Genomic DNA, 14,374 nt, shown 5'->3' on the forward strand with positions numbered 1-14,374 from the left:
AATAAAAAATTTTTTAATTAACGAATTAATAAGATTAACTGACCTTTTATGACCAATTTCTAACCTTTCTGATGGAATAATTTGAACAATGGAAATTCCACACACGCAGTGTGCTAAAAGATCACGGAGCCTACTTTTGATTTCAATCTTCTGGTACTCAGTTAACAGGAGAACATAAGGTAAGAGAGGTTTATATTCTTCACAACGTGTTACGTACGGACTATTGGCACTATTCTGTTCTTTAAATATCGAGCTGCCTTCGCTGAAACGTGGTTACAAAAACCGCAATGCGACTGCAAAATATAATTTTAAAAACAAATGATAACTCGGTAAGTGAAGAGAACTTTATACAGCAAATTTTAATAAATCTACAGGAGTACATTACACTCAAATAATATTGTTAAGGAAATTGTTTGTTCAAATTGTTTTGTGGAATGTCATTTCAAATCAATAACGTTTTCTTTAATATTCAATGTTTTGCATGATCAATTTAGTCTGGCCTCTTGGTGCAAATTATAATTCATTAGAAGTTCATTACCTGAAATAAATAAAATGGAGCTTCATAGAAATACTTTCCTTTCATAATTGTCATTCAAATGTTATTGTTCAAAACTTATCATGTTTACGTTTATGAACCATATCTGAAAACTATTTGTTTTGTATTAGTATTTTTATAATTAAATATTTGTTTTGTGCTATATCATTATCTGTTAATGCAGAATCAGAATTATTAGAACGCACCTTTTATATAATATTATATATATATATATATATATATATATATATATATATATATATATATATATATATATATATATATATAGAGTTAGAGAGAGGGAAAAAATAAGTTTATAATATATTTTTAAATGTTCTTGATTTTAGATCTTTTTTTAATAATTTTTGAAAGAAAGATAAAATTTGACGCCTTTTCTTTATCAAAATATTTTAATAGAAACTCAAAATTATTAAAGAAAACTAATTTAAACTAATTTTAAAACAGAAGAGACCTAAAATCAAGAACATTTAGTAGCACTAATATATCAAAAGGTCTAAGAAATAAGAAATTGAAGAAATTTTGGCTTTACCTCTCTAATATCTTCCAATACTGCAACCAACGATTTTTTTATTTGGCCTCTCTCTTCTTCTTGTATCCTTCCCCTTCAATGACTCTTTTTGTAAATCTACGTTTTAGTATGCCCAACTATCTTACTCTTTGAACTTTTATGTACATTGTTACTGATGGGGATTTATACAAATCGTTTAATTCTTGGTTAGTTCTTCTTCTATCAAGTATTTGATTCTCCCAAAAATTTTCTCAATACCTTCCTTTGCCATAAAAATAGTTTTGTTTATACTGTTTTTATTAAAACCCCTATTTCATTTCAGTATATAACTGATGATCGTAGTTTTGCTAGATATATTCTAATTTTGGGTGCTCTATATAACTCCTGTGATCTTATTAAACTACTTAATGATCCTATAGCTTTACTCCCTTTCACTAGGTTTGTATTTATTTCAGTGCGTTTCTCATTTTAATCTGCCAGGTATTCGAATTCACAAACGTTTTTTTCTTATATTTTCTGTCCTCTCCCGCTTCAATTTCTTTGTATTCCTTTCTACCAACCAAATTCTGTCTTAGCACCATATAATTTGTTTTCTCTTGATTTATTCTAGTAGTAGTTCTACTTATTGAAGCTAAGTCATCTGCATATGCAATTATTTGCTTTTTATAGTAATAAATAAGCCCTGTTGTTTGTATCTTGCTATCTCCTATTTTTTCCAACACTAGATTAAAAGCCACTGTTGATATTGGATCTCTATGTTTTAATCCTTTTTAAACCCTAAATATTGACTGAAATCATTTCAAAATATATATAATAAAACACAGTATTTCTGAAACAAGGAATATTTCATTCGTTTTAGAATAAATATTCGTATTTCTGCTAAACTTTCTTCATGCACCATACTGTATTTATGTGAGTGTGTGCATTTGTATGTTCATTGTTCACTTTATATCAAATTCCCAAATATGAACATTTTTAGTAAACAGTAACCATTTTTAAGTAATTTGAATATTCATACGGGTTATCAACGTTATCATCACGTCTGTGGTTTCTGTTGATTCCAAATAATCAAGGTTGAGGTAAGTTATTTTTAAATTATTGTTGAAGCTAATAACTCCCACTGTATCTTTGGTTAGTGGTTAGTACCAGTGTAAAAATGTGAATCAAGGTTTTTTGCTAGGAAACTTGAATGAATACTTCCTTATTAGTGATATAATTAGAAGGCTGTGAATCCAAGAGTTACTAATAAAATATTTCCACGAAAAGTGTATATTATAATCTTTACGCACGTACTTGCTGTTACATTCAAAAGTCCTTTAGTAACCTTCACAAAACCTACGTATATGAAGATGTTACTTAGTTTGAATTTAATTCAATTTATTTAGTTTTACTGGTTAATACTCTCTACTTGGTAGATCTTTCCAAATCTGTTTGCTATATCATATACTCCATATCTTCCTCTAGCGATCATTGAGAGATAACTAAATATGTTTGGTGGTCCCATCTCCAACACTTTGGGAATAAGTTCCTTCCATGTGATTAAGAGTTTATATTTCTTGATTTCCTATAATAATCATTCCATTTTAACCATCGTACATTGCATTTTGTTGGTAATAACGGTTGTAAGTTCGTACCATTATAGTCTTAGTATGTCGTCGACGGTTAATAAAGCATCAACCGCGTTATAAATCAAATGAAACGGAAATATAACAGAAGTTTCAGTACTTATTTTGTGTATAACGTTAGTAAGCATGCTTTAATTTGGCAATTGATGAAAGATGAAATAATTGAGTTCAAATTTACCTTAAACATTGATATAAATAATGAATGAGTTAACAGAATGAGTGTCGCTAATTTCTAGGCCATGTACAACTAACAAGAACTAGTAGAGGTTCCGAAATAAGATCGTCCTACACCGACGTGTCAACCAGATGAAAATGAATGTTTAGTTATAAATTTAGTAAGAAACAGTATATGTTGTGTTATATCCTCTCACAAACCATCTACACTTTTGGTATTGTTAAAATAAATTTTAAATTTTCATATGTACCAATCCTCGCCCGCCACGACTCCTATCCTGTCCGTATTTTTTACTTTTTAGTACACGTTTAAAGGTTCATAAAGTGTGGCTACTAAAATTTTTTTATAATATTATTATTTTCCACTTTTCATTCTTGTAATTGTGCTACTAAAATCAAATAAGTAATAGATATTTTAAATACTTCCCATGTCCTATGTTTACTTAAAAATCAAATAGCAAAAAGATAGACCATATCGCCTTTTAGAATGCGATCCTAAAGCAGTATTTCAAATTGATCATGTCTTGTCCGACATTTCGTTGAAAACGCTACACAATTTATTCTTGATAATTGGTCTTAATCTTTCAACTTTACATCAGGATTATAAGTTTCAGCTAACGCTCCATTGTAGCACGGTTCTCTCCCGTTACCTTCGAACAATCTAGTTCTTGTATTTGTAATTCATTGCGGCTTATTATATATGTTTTGAAATAGTTCCAAGAATCAACTATAATGATTGTTTATATTGAAAGAAATGCAGGGCCGGATTAAGCTAGGGACTTGGGGGGTGGCTATAGCCCCGGACCCCAGGTCCAATAGGGCCCCATCATTTGGAAATCATTCTGTATTTTTTGATGTGTTGATACCACAAATCTAACGTATTGATATTATTTTGTGTGTATTTTTCCGGGTTTTCGAATTCCTTAAGGGGGCACCGTCATTATTTTAGCCCCGGGCCTTATAAATCTTAATCCGGCCCTGAAAAAATGTTGTTATGAAAATATTATTCCAGAATTTGTATTTCAATTGTGGATTTTAATAGCGCCATCTATTGCAATGTATATAGAAACTATAATTGCTACTACCCCCATATATTGGTGAAATCCCGAACAAATTTCTCCATAAGAAACTCAATTACCACTAATTGAATGAGTGAGATGATTCTTTGATTAGCTTTGATAATTAAGCTTTCCGTAAAGTTAATTTACATCAAAATTATATGGGAAATTTTTATTAAAACTAATACTTGATAATAAAAAAATTTTTAGGACCAGAATCATTCTCCAAAGTCAGAAAAAGCTCCGTCATTTTTTTTCCGTTAATTCGTAAATATAATTTATTTCTTGAATCTTTTTGATTTGGAATAACCATTTAGATACAAACCACCATTACTAGCATTTAATTTTACACAACTTAGATCAGTTGCATGTAACCACATAGTATTTACATAAATAGGAACATTTTTTGAGTAATTCCCAACTCGGTAGTATTGTTTTCGAGTCAAGCTTTTAAAAGAAATTTTCATTATTTTCTTTCGCAGAAAAAATTCTAATTATCTGGCATAATTTATTTTGTTACTATTTCTAATATTATACATATCCGAGATAAATCCTTGGGTTGTATTAAAAAAATGTCATATATGTCGATTAAAAAACCATACATTGAACTCTTTATTTTTTAAAGGGAAACGTTTCGTGGGTTGTCTCTGTATGGAATGTTTGTTTTGTTTTGATAAAACTTGTTTTTTAATTTTTGTTTCAGTCCGATATCTTGGTAGCGTGCTAGTTTTCGCTTTTATATGTGTTGTTTTATTAAATTTGACCAGTGATAGTTACCAGTGATATTTATTTACTTTTCAGACTAAGTAAACCATTTCATTCTGATTTTAATGACATTTAATTAGAAGTATTAAATTTATCTTAATATTAATTTAAAGGAGAAATATATTCTCCGCTGTAGTAGGGAGTGTCGCAGAACTTTTTGCATGAGCTGAACATGACTGGACAAGACCATAACAAAGGTACTCTATCATAAAAAGTACCATAATATTATATTTTTCTGCACTGTTTGTGATTCTCCTACAATTAAATATCTTCACCATAAACAGTCACAGCTACAGAAATCTTAGATCCTTCTAGAAAATGACGAAGCTCTAGGCTCCTGCTTAATAAAGAACAATGACATATTTCCAACTATCTCGGAAATATATGACATTCTAAGTGACCATGACTCGAAATGGAAGATCTTATACAAGAAAATTGACGATATACACAGTCTCCACAACAAAAAGTCTGAAAATGAATAACAATCTCATTCCTATTGATTAGGAAATTTAGAAACTAGTTTTATGGATCGGCTCAAGTCCAGGTTTACGACTCACCAATAGAAGTGTTATCAAAAGAAATAACTGATATGAGTATTAAACAAATGACACTTATGCTGACAATAAGACAAATATTAGCAATAGACCACAAACAGTGAAAAAGATAATATCAACGCAGACCGACCATATAAAAAACGAAAATACAATTATTGTTTCATCTCCATAAATTATTTCATCCCCACCTCATATAAACTCTACAAAGGAAGATTAGAATTACGTGATACCGTCCAACATTCCGCCTCTATATACGGCAAATCAGCTTGCGCAATATGTGAAAGAAAAGCTAATCACTTAATACTATGCTTCCTAATGCTGAAAAATGGGGACAGTTTGCACTCCGATTTTAAAATTGGTGTACAAAAGAAAATTTACTTGAAGCAGCTCAAGGATATAAGTACGTGGCCGCGAGATTTAAGTACCGCGTCTACCAGTGAACATATTGGAATGGACAATGTGAAGAAATAATCTAGCTTTACTCGAGGAAACTTATTTAAGGAGGTCAAAACTGTTAAAGCTGCTAAGCTGCTTGTAAGTCTCAGGAGATAGAAGGGTCTGATATAATGATAGAAAAAAATGCGAAAAGACATGATTTATTACATATGGATCCGACGACTCCACCTATAGTGCGGTTATTGCGAGATTCTGATGCGGCAAATGAACGCTGAGTGATCCCACAATCTTTAGAATAATTAGGCTATTCCTCGCCTATCTCCACGACCAACCATCCAGCGAATTGCACACGAATACCTGCATCAGACTAACGTTAGTATCAGAGGGACTCCTTAGCGACGTGGATTCCTTGCGTGAGTTATATGTCTATTTGCAGACGAGACTAGTTTCTCTTGGAGCAGCCCTGAACTCACGGCACTTCATAGGACCATATCTAGTGATCTAATCACCCTTAAATCATGGTGCAATTCTAATCTTCTCTATCTCAACGTTTCTAAAACTAAATTTTTATCATATAAAAATACATTGCTGCCTTTTTTATTAAATAACACCACCATTGACGTCATTGAATCTGTAAAATTCTTAGCACAATTCCTAGAAATGGGAGTTAGATATTGCCGTCTTATCTAAAAAATTAAGTTTCTCCTGTTTTGCGCCAAGATCAGTTTCCAAAGAACTGAACTTATCCACCTCCTTAACAGTCGATTATGCCCTTATTGAATCGCATCTCCGATATTCCCTTCTATTCTGAGGTATGTGTGCTGCGACACAATTAGAGCGAATCTTCAAATTACAAAAGAGAGTATAATGCAAAGAAATCACTTGCCAATTGAAATCAAATCGATATCAAATCTTTTCTTGCATTTCGCAATAATTTGAGGGCCTTCTACTATGTAAATGACTTCTATTATAATAATAATATTTAAATCCGGCCTTGCTGCATACTGGTTTAATTTTTCTATGGACTACTAGTAATTATTACCTATTGCTATTATCTATAATTTTGTTACTCATTCTGGTTTCCTTCTATATATTGGAGTTTTATTGTATTTATATCTTTATTTAGTTATTTCTATGTTTGTTTTTTATTTTTTACAAGCTTTTGTCTATAAATTGTAACAATTTTTGACAATAGAGCATTTCTCTTTTTTATTTCAATCAGGGTGGCATGTCTTTAAAAAAGATTCAATACATGTTTTTCGTAAAATTGACCGTTTTCACCTTTAATAAATCATATCTCGGTTTGTATTAGGTTCTTAACAAAAAAAATCTTTTTTTAAGCTACATTGAGTCTCCTCACAGCTTTTTCGATAAAATCTGAAGTTTTTGAGTTATTCGTGAAAAGCTTATAAAAAATATTCTTTTGTTGTAACAAAAATTCAAAATTTCAATCACGAATAAGTCAAAAAGTATTGATTTTTCGTAAAAACTCCATAGAGTAATTTGTGCTTAGAATGCTTTTTTCTATCGATTTCTAAGGTAAGTTTTAACACAAAAAATTACCACCGCCTAGTTGGGGTGGTATTCATCCCCAGAGTAAAAACCCATATTGGCATAGGGTAGACTTTTTGCTTTTTAAGGTATTTACCATCTACTGCTAATCGATGCGTCATGATGGAAATCTGAGGTAAAAATAGTTGTTCACTGGACTAACCGATTTTTTATTGAAATCAATTAGAGTCGCTGTTTTTACATAAAAACTACTTTTCCTTCGTCATTATTAAATTAATTGTACAATTCATACCACGTATATCAGTCTCACAACCCGAATTATGTGTTGTTTTAAAACTAGTCTTTTTTCATACCCAGAAGAGTGCACTTATATCAATTCACCTGTTTGAAACGTTTGTTTTGTTATAGGGACAAGAAAAAGTGAGCATATATATATATATATATATATATATATATATATATATATATATATAAATTTAATTAAAAATAACCTTGACAATTTTTGAAAAGGTTGCCTAATTAAATTACATTTAGAAATTTATTTCATTCAATAAAATTTTATTTTCATCTGGTTGACCCGTCGGTGTAGGTCGATCTCTCTCGATTTCAAAGAATAACTCAATTTATTACATAATGTCATATTTTTGGTGTAATATTGACCTAATAATGTCATTCGCTGACCAATTTAAAGTTTTCTACTAATTTGTTAAGTGAATTATAGAGAAAAACATATTTTCCAGATATTACTCTTTAAAGTAATGGTTTTTCTATCAATGTTTCTCAAGATGAAGGTGTGAAGAAATGGAATAAGCTTCATTAATAATTATGTCACATCAGGAATGATTTTTTTATAATGATTCAAATGTAATTGATAATTAATCCTTCAATGACGATTATAATCAAAGCTGTAATTGAAATCTAAAGAAAAACGTTTGTATTTTTTAATTAATTGTGCTAAGTTATTTGTAATCATTGTAGATGAGCAAATGCCTATAGTTCAGAATATTTTTTGTTCTATCATCATTTTAAGTGATTTTCGGATCTTTAAATTGTACATTACTAAGCAATTTTGCATTTGGCTAAATCTTTTATCTTTAGGGTTCTTTAACTAGCTTCATTTTGTTACTGCACAACATTTTAACTTTTTGTTGCTATGCACAACATATATATATTTGCTGAAATACAAGATATTATTTATTTCAAAATCATTATGCAGGTACCAAACTCTGTGCCCCTTAATTAAAGCTTCAAAATGAACTCTATCGTTCATACCCGAATAGTCTTTGCAATTCTTACATTGATAACAGAAGGCTGCTCACAAGTACAAGTGACACAAAGATTTTATGTCATAACCTTGTTAATTTCTAAGGAGATGAAAAGATTTATGAGGCGATGTCGAGGCGTGGGCGTGAATCAAATCGCCAAATTTTTATGACTTCAAACGCTAAGGTACTACTTCGCTTTACTAAGATTTTATGTAGATTCTACTAATAAGAATTAAGCAGTTATACGATAATGACGTAGAGTTCGATTTAAGGCACAGAGTGTCTGTAATTGGACTCAGTACATCGAAGAGGACGACAGTTTGTTAAAGATCGTTTGACTGGAAGGATCAATAGTGATTGAATGTAATTTTCTTAAACGACACCATATTTCTTCTATTCTGCAATATGCTGTATAGAATGTTATGAGGTGGTATTAATACGGAGATATGGTAATTAATAAAAGATGTCTTATGCTCATTGTGGAGCAACAACTCATACTTTTCACTTCCTTTTGTAAGAGAAAATTTTCTATGCGTGGCAATGCTCTACCGCATATCGCAAATATCGTCCAACATTACCTTGAGGATATCGAAATTATTAGATGAATCAATATTTATTGAAATTTTTGAGCAAAGGAACAATTAGGAGTCTATAAAATTACAAATCAAGATCAATCGCTCAAACAAAGTCTTCTATTCTAATTCTAATCTATAGTATCTTTTCAAAAGCTAAAAATTTAAATCATAATGAAATTTAATTTTATTATTAATTTATTCTAAAGACTCTTTGAAAGATCACAAGTTTTTTTCTTGGGATCGCCTGACCGAATATTCAAACTTTGTAACCACAGCTTTTGAACATTGGAGAGTCATTTACAATTCCCTGATGTCTGAGCTATAACATCAAATATTTTTTCATATTTTCTCATGAAATATGGGTGAGATACCTTCAGAAATTGCTTACGTTTGAATTAGTTTATTGATAAATGGAAAAATTTTTCTCAGAAATTTCTTAAATAAATTTCAATGTATTGACGATTTCTATTCTTATACATAGCTAAGCTTGCCTTGAGAACATTATGAATATTTGGTAACCCCATTTTCAAGTAAGGCTCATCCCTCACACCAGATGAGTCAGAAGCTATTATCTTTAGTCGTCATATCTTACCACAGATACCTAAGTAACCTTTGCCTAACATAAGTCACATTTCAAAATAATAGTACATATGTTGGTATCACTTTTGATTTGAAAGCAACTTGAATTGATCAACCCATCACTTAAAAAAATGCTTAGCTGAATATTACAGTTGTAAATCGGTATGTGGTATTCTAATCTCCACATTAACCTCATACAAGCTATATTTAATACTACTACTTATTCAAGACAATTCAAAATATAGTAAGAGAAAAAAACAGACGTATAAAAATCTAGTTAGATTCCTGTACTCGTGGTAGGAAGCAGTCAACCCACACTTAAGATACTTTGTTTTTTGTTGAAAAATTTAATCTGAAATACCATCAAATAAAATTACTCGCACTAATTTATTATATTTTTTTTCTTTACTGCAACATCTTTTGGATGTGAAAGAAATTTTTCTAATCTATTGTCAAAAATAATTGGAAAAAACTACATTCCCAGCTATATCTTTGGTAAACTTATTAAGAATGTTTGATACTTAATTAGTAATAAAAAAATACATACTTTATTTCAAATGCACTGAAATAGAAAAGAAAGTTGGTGTTCAAGAATAATAGATGCTGATGATAACAAAGTCATTTAGATTAGAAAAATATATAACAATAAGTATATAGGTATAGACATGTAGAGGTAAGTTGGTCACATAAGACCTATTACTTATTAATGATTAGCTAAACAATTTTCTATTGACTGAAGCTGGAATTCATTATCATTAATATAATGAAATGAACTTAAAATTATGCAAAAATGTATAAAGAAACAATTCATTTTACTGTATATATCAAACGCTCACTTTTTATGACATTACTGTGTTCATTTACTCTAACTATTTTTTCACACATCACAACAATGTTTTGATAATTTTCCCTTCAGCTCATAGTACGTTAGTATGATGAAAAGAAATATTCAAATTTTTCAGCTAATTATTAGAAAGTTATAATGCCTATGTAATCAAATTTCCTTCACCTATATGTTCATATATTTTTTCAACTTTGTCATCATCAGCATTTATTTTCAAAATAATTCTTAAAGACCTATTGTACCAAGATTTGTGCCAAAAATGTGTGTCTGGTTTTCAAAAATATGTAAAAGATTTGTTAACTCATTTTTTATAAGAGACAAAATAGTTTTAGAATAGTGGTTTCAAGAAAAATACGTCCCTAATGGAATTCGATCTACAAACAGGCAAACTAACAGTGATATAAATAAAGTGTGATAATGAAAGGTATCTTCTTATCCATTCTACTTAAAATTGTAGTCTGATAACAAGTTATAGTTGATACAAATTTATTCATACGGAATTAGTTGTATTCACGTCATAATTTCACTGGCCACTAGCGACGTATTTAAAATTGGATACGGGACAAGATAACCTTGAATGTTAGCTTCATCTGTTAGTAATAAAATCAACATTTTGAAAATAAAAAAAGAATGATTGACCATCAAAGACACGTGCCCTTCTTTTGTTTCGTACATTAAGCGGATATGATACGGTATCTAATTTTGATGACCATGGGAAGAATGTTCTGCTTGAATTGACATTCTTTGTTGCAATTTCTCTATATTTTATATTGAAATTCCAAGTTTACTTCTAATATTGTTCATAGGTAAATATCTTTCATCGAAATTTCACTAACTATACTAAATATTTTGAATTTTATTTTTATGTCATTATTACCTCTGCTGGCGTGTCAGAGCTTTCGATGTTTGTATGATTGCAAGAGAAAATGTTCAATCAAAGTGTTTTCAATTAATTCAGGCCATCTGCGTAAGTCCATAAAAAGTATACACTTTTATTACAAAATGTCATCACACCCTGTATGTTATTTCAGTTTTACATAATCTATTGAATTACAAATAGACCACATAAATCAACATTTAATAGTTCTGAAGTTACATTCTTTTGAAATTAAAAATTTTTTTATATTTCAAAAAAGTAGTAGGTTATTCTGTCTTTAATTGTCTTTATATGTCAATTACTTCTCCTTTGAGCAAAGTATTTATCGTAATTAGGAACTATTAATATTAAACTATGTCTACCCACCAGAAAAAAATAAAGATTCTTGTACTGAGGTTACGGAGATCGTGAAAGAAGTTGATAATGAGGTCGCTCACCTATTTAGTGATTCATTCACAATTTGCAACAAAATTACAAAAACTGTAGTTTAGAGGATTGTGAAGAAGTGAGTTTCACTAAAAAACGCCCTGAAACTGAACATAATGCGAAGTTTTATAGAAAATTATGGTGAAGGATCCGCTTGTCATATTTTTAATGAGAATTAGTTTCATCCTAATGAAGGAATTTACGAACCGAACTATAGTAAGAAATAACTAGTTTGAAAGCGATATCACTCTACTCTAGAAGAGCTTCCTTCAATCTTTGCTATCATTGTTTCGTAGTTAAGTGGATAGTTAAATTATCTTAGTAATTTTGAAGAGTTCACAATATTTGTTAGGATTTGTCAAATTTGAAAGTAAGAAAATCTCATTTCTTATTTATTTGCATATTGTACTTTTAGATCAGCACAGAAAATTACTCATGTTTGTAATGTAATAGAAAAATCGTCCAAATCCATTTCTAGTCCGATTCAACAGCGTCATTATTCTAAATGTATCTAATTTTTTGTGGACCTTATTTGCATTTACCATTGCATGCAAAATGTATTGATTTTTACCTAGTGGGGCAAGCCGATTTGATAACAAAGCTGCGGTTATTATTGTGAGTTAAGTATCGATGGTAATCAATGACAAATCGAGAATCTAGACTTTTTTATAAATATATTACTGGTATTAGAAGATATGACTAAATATGTATTTTATTGTTATTCATAATAATAAATTCCTAGTAATTTTTCAATTCTCCCTTTCAAAATAAGCTTGATATTAGAACCTTGAAAAAACTGACTTTGTGAAATGAAATGTTAAACCAAAAAAAAAGAATCTAAATACGAGAACGGTTACTTTACTGCAACAATAGCGGAAGAATGGAGATTCACATTGTCTTGATGAACCAAAGCTCCTTGTTTCTACAAACAAAGTCCTTTTTCTTTAAGCTGCGCATCAAAATCAGTTAACATGTTTGTTTTTTCTGACTATTTTATAGAGATTATATCTCAAAAATATTGTATATTGTAAGTATAATAGCACGGCTTTTCTTTACAGTTCATGACGGTCCTGGACGTTCAATCTCACCTGTGCTCATGCGATCACTTTTAAAATCAGAAATACACTTAAAAATCATTTCACGGGACGGAACACTTTCAAGATCATATTGAGTTACGGGCATTCGCCTCGATTTCTTTAATGTTTTTCTATGTGACAAATAATGTTCGGTTAATATTCAAAATTAATTTCTCTATGTTAATCAATTTCATCAATATAATTGTTTATTTAAAACGATAAAGCGATAAAGATTAATTGTTAATTTTTAAATCATTTGTAAGTAATTAAATTATCCGCAACATATGTATTTGATGGGCAATCTAAACTACGTCTACTTGTTTTTTGATAAATTTGTAATTTTCCCACAATATTCCTAAGCAATATTTGTCTCGTATGAATTACTAAGAAAAAAGCCAAAAACTTCATAGCATAGCCCTAAGTATTTATTAGTACTTGACTTTTTGGACTTGAGTTATTGATTCTCGTTATGGAGACAAATTATGAATAATTGTATCAACAAATCATTAAATGCTATTTGCGTTAGTCTCTTGTTCATTCTTTGTCTTTGCTAATGGAAGTGTTATTCATCAATTAAAGTTAAGTACTGGAGAAATTATAGGAGCACTTGATATTGTTAGCAAACACATTCATAACTGTTGTTACTAGGAGATTTAGTCATTAGGTTTCTTATTAAAAACATCTAATATATAGTATGTATACGAGCCGTATAAACGATAAATGATTCTTATTATTGTCTATTATTTTTATTATGATATTATTCCAATAATATCGTAGATAGATATTTAGAAGTAAAAATATATCTTACGTATCTTTCATGATTTTATAGGTATTCTTGTGTCATGAGACATTTTTCTGATCCATTTTGTAGAATTGTTTCCTATTTCAATTCATAAAGTAACTAAACCAATTTTCGGCTAATCGATGCAACTTAGTTATAAACACTAGTTTCATTTTTCTACGATATGTTATCGTTAGAAAAAGTTGATAGTTGTCGTAAATGGAAATAAGACTAGTTGCAAATCATAGAACTTCCAAAGACTCACGTTTGAAACATTAGAATAAGATATTTATTGTCAAGAAGTGAATGAAACTCATTTCATAATCAGATCTTGTATTAGATTTTATTTATTAATCGCAGAGTTCGGGCATGCAAGGTCCACTCTTTGACCGAATTCATGTCTTATTTGTTAAATATGTAAAATTGTAATCCATTCTGTAAACATTTTAAATTCATTTTTCTTTAAATTGGCAACAGCTTCTAGTCCAATTTCCTCTAATTTTCTTCAATTTTTATGTCCAATCAGCGTCAGTATTATTCAGACATGAAGCTGTTGGGACTTGTTGAATTCATATTTATCTCTGTTTCACCAGTATGTAACTTTTCCATTGGTATCCTGCTTTATATATACAATACAAATTGACTGTATGAAGTTTTGAATTGTGAATTTGAATTATGAATTTATTTAACGATAGTATATTAGAGCTGTAAAATATAGAAAGTGTTTCTTAACTTAACTTAACTAAAAAAATTAATAATGTAATTCGGAAATAGCACCGATGCGATCGCAAAGGCCTAGTCAC

The 14,374-nt window shown here is 29.8% G+C and overlaps 1 protein-coding gene across 2 annotated transcripts in view; it reads left to right on the forward strand.

The window, feature by feature from the left end:
- The first annotated feature begins 216 nt into the window (after positions 1 to 216).
- The window catches only part of LOC130893720 (facilitated trehalose transporter Tret1-like), a 33,364-nt gene continuing 19,206 nt past the window's right edge, over positions 217 to 14,374 (forward strand). Inside the window, exon 1 of one of the 2 annotated variants that reach the window (XM_057800048.1) lies at positions 217 to 329. The gene's annotated coding sequence lies outside the window, so the exon portion shown is untranslated. Of the gene's footprint in view, positions 330 to 1,895; positions 2,144 to 14,374 lie in introns of those variants that run through there. The other variant, XM_057800056.1, reaches the window with a different exon arrangement.

Source organism: Diorhabda carinulata, chromosome 1 (genome assembly GCF_026250575.1).
Source record: "Diorhabda carinulata isolate Delta chromosome 1, icDioCari1.1, whole genome shotgun sequence".
In the NCBI taxonomy this organism is placed as follows: Eukaryota; Metazoa; Arthropoda; class Insecta; order Coleoptera; family Chrysomelidae; genus Diorhabda; species Diorhabda carinulata.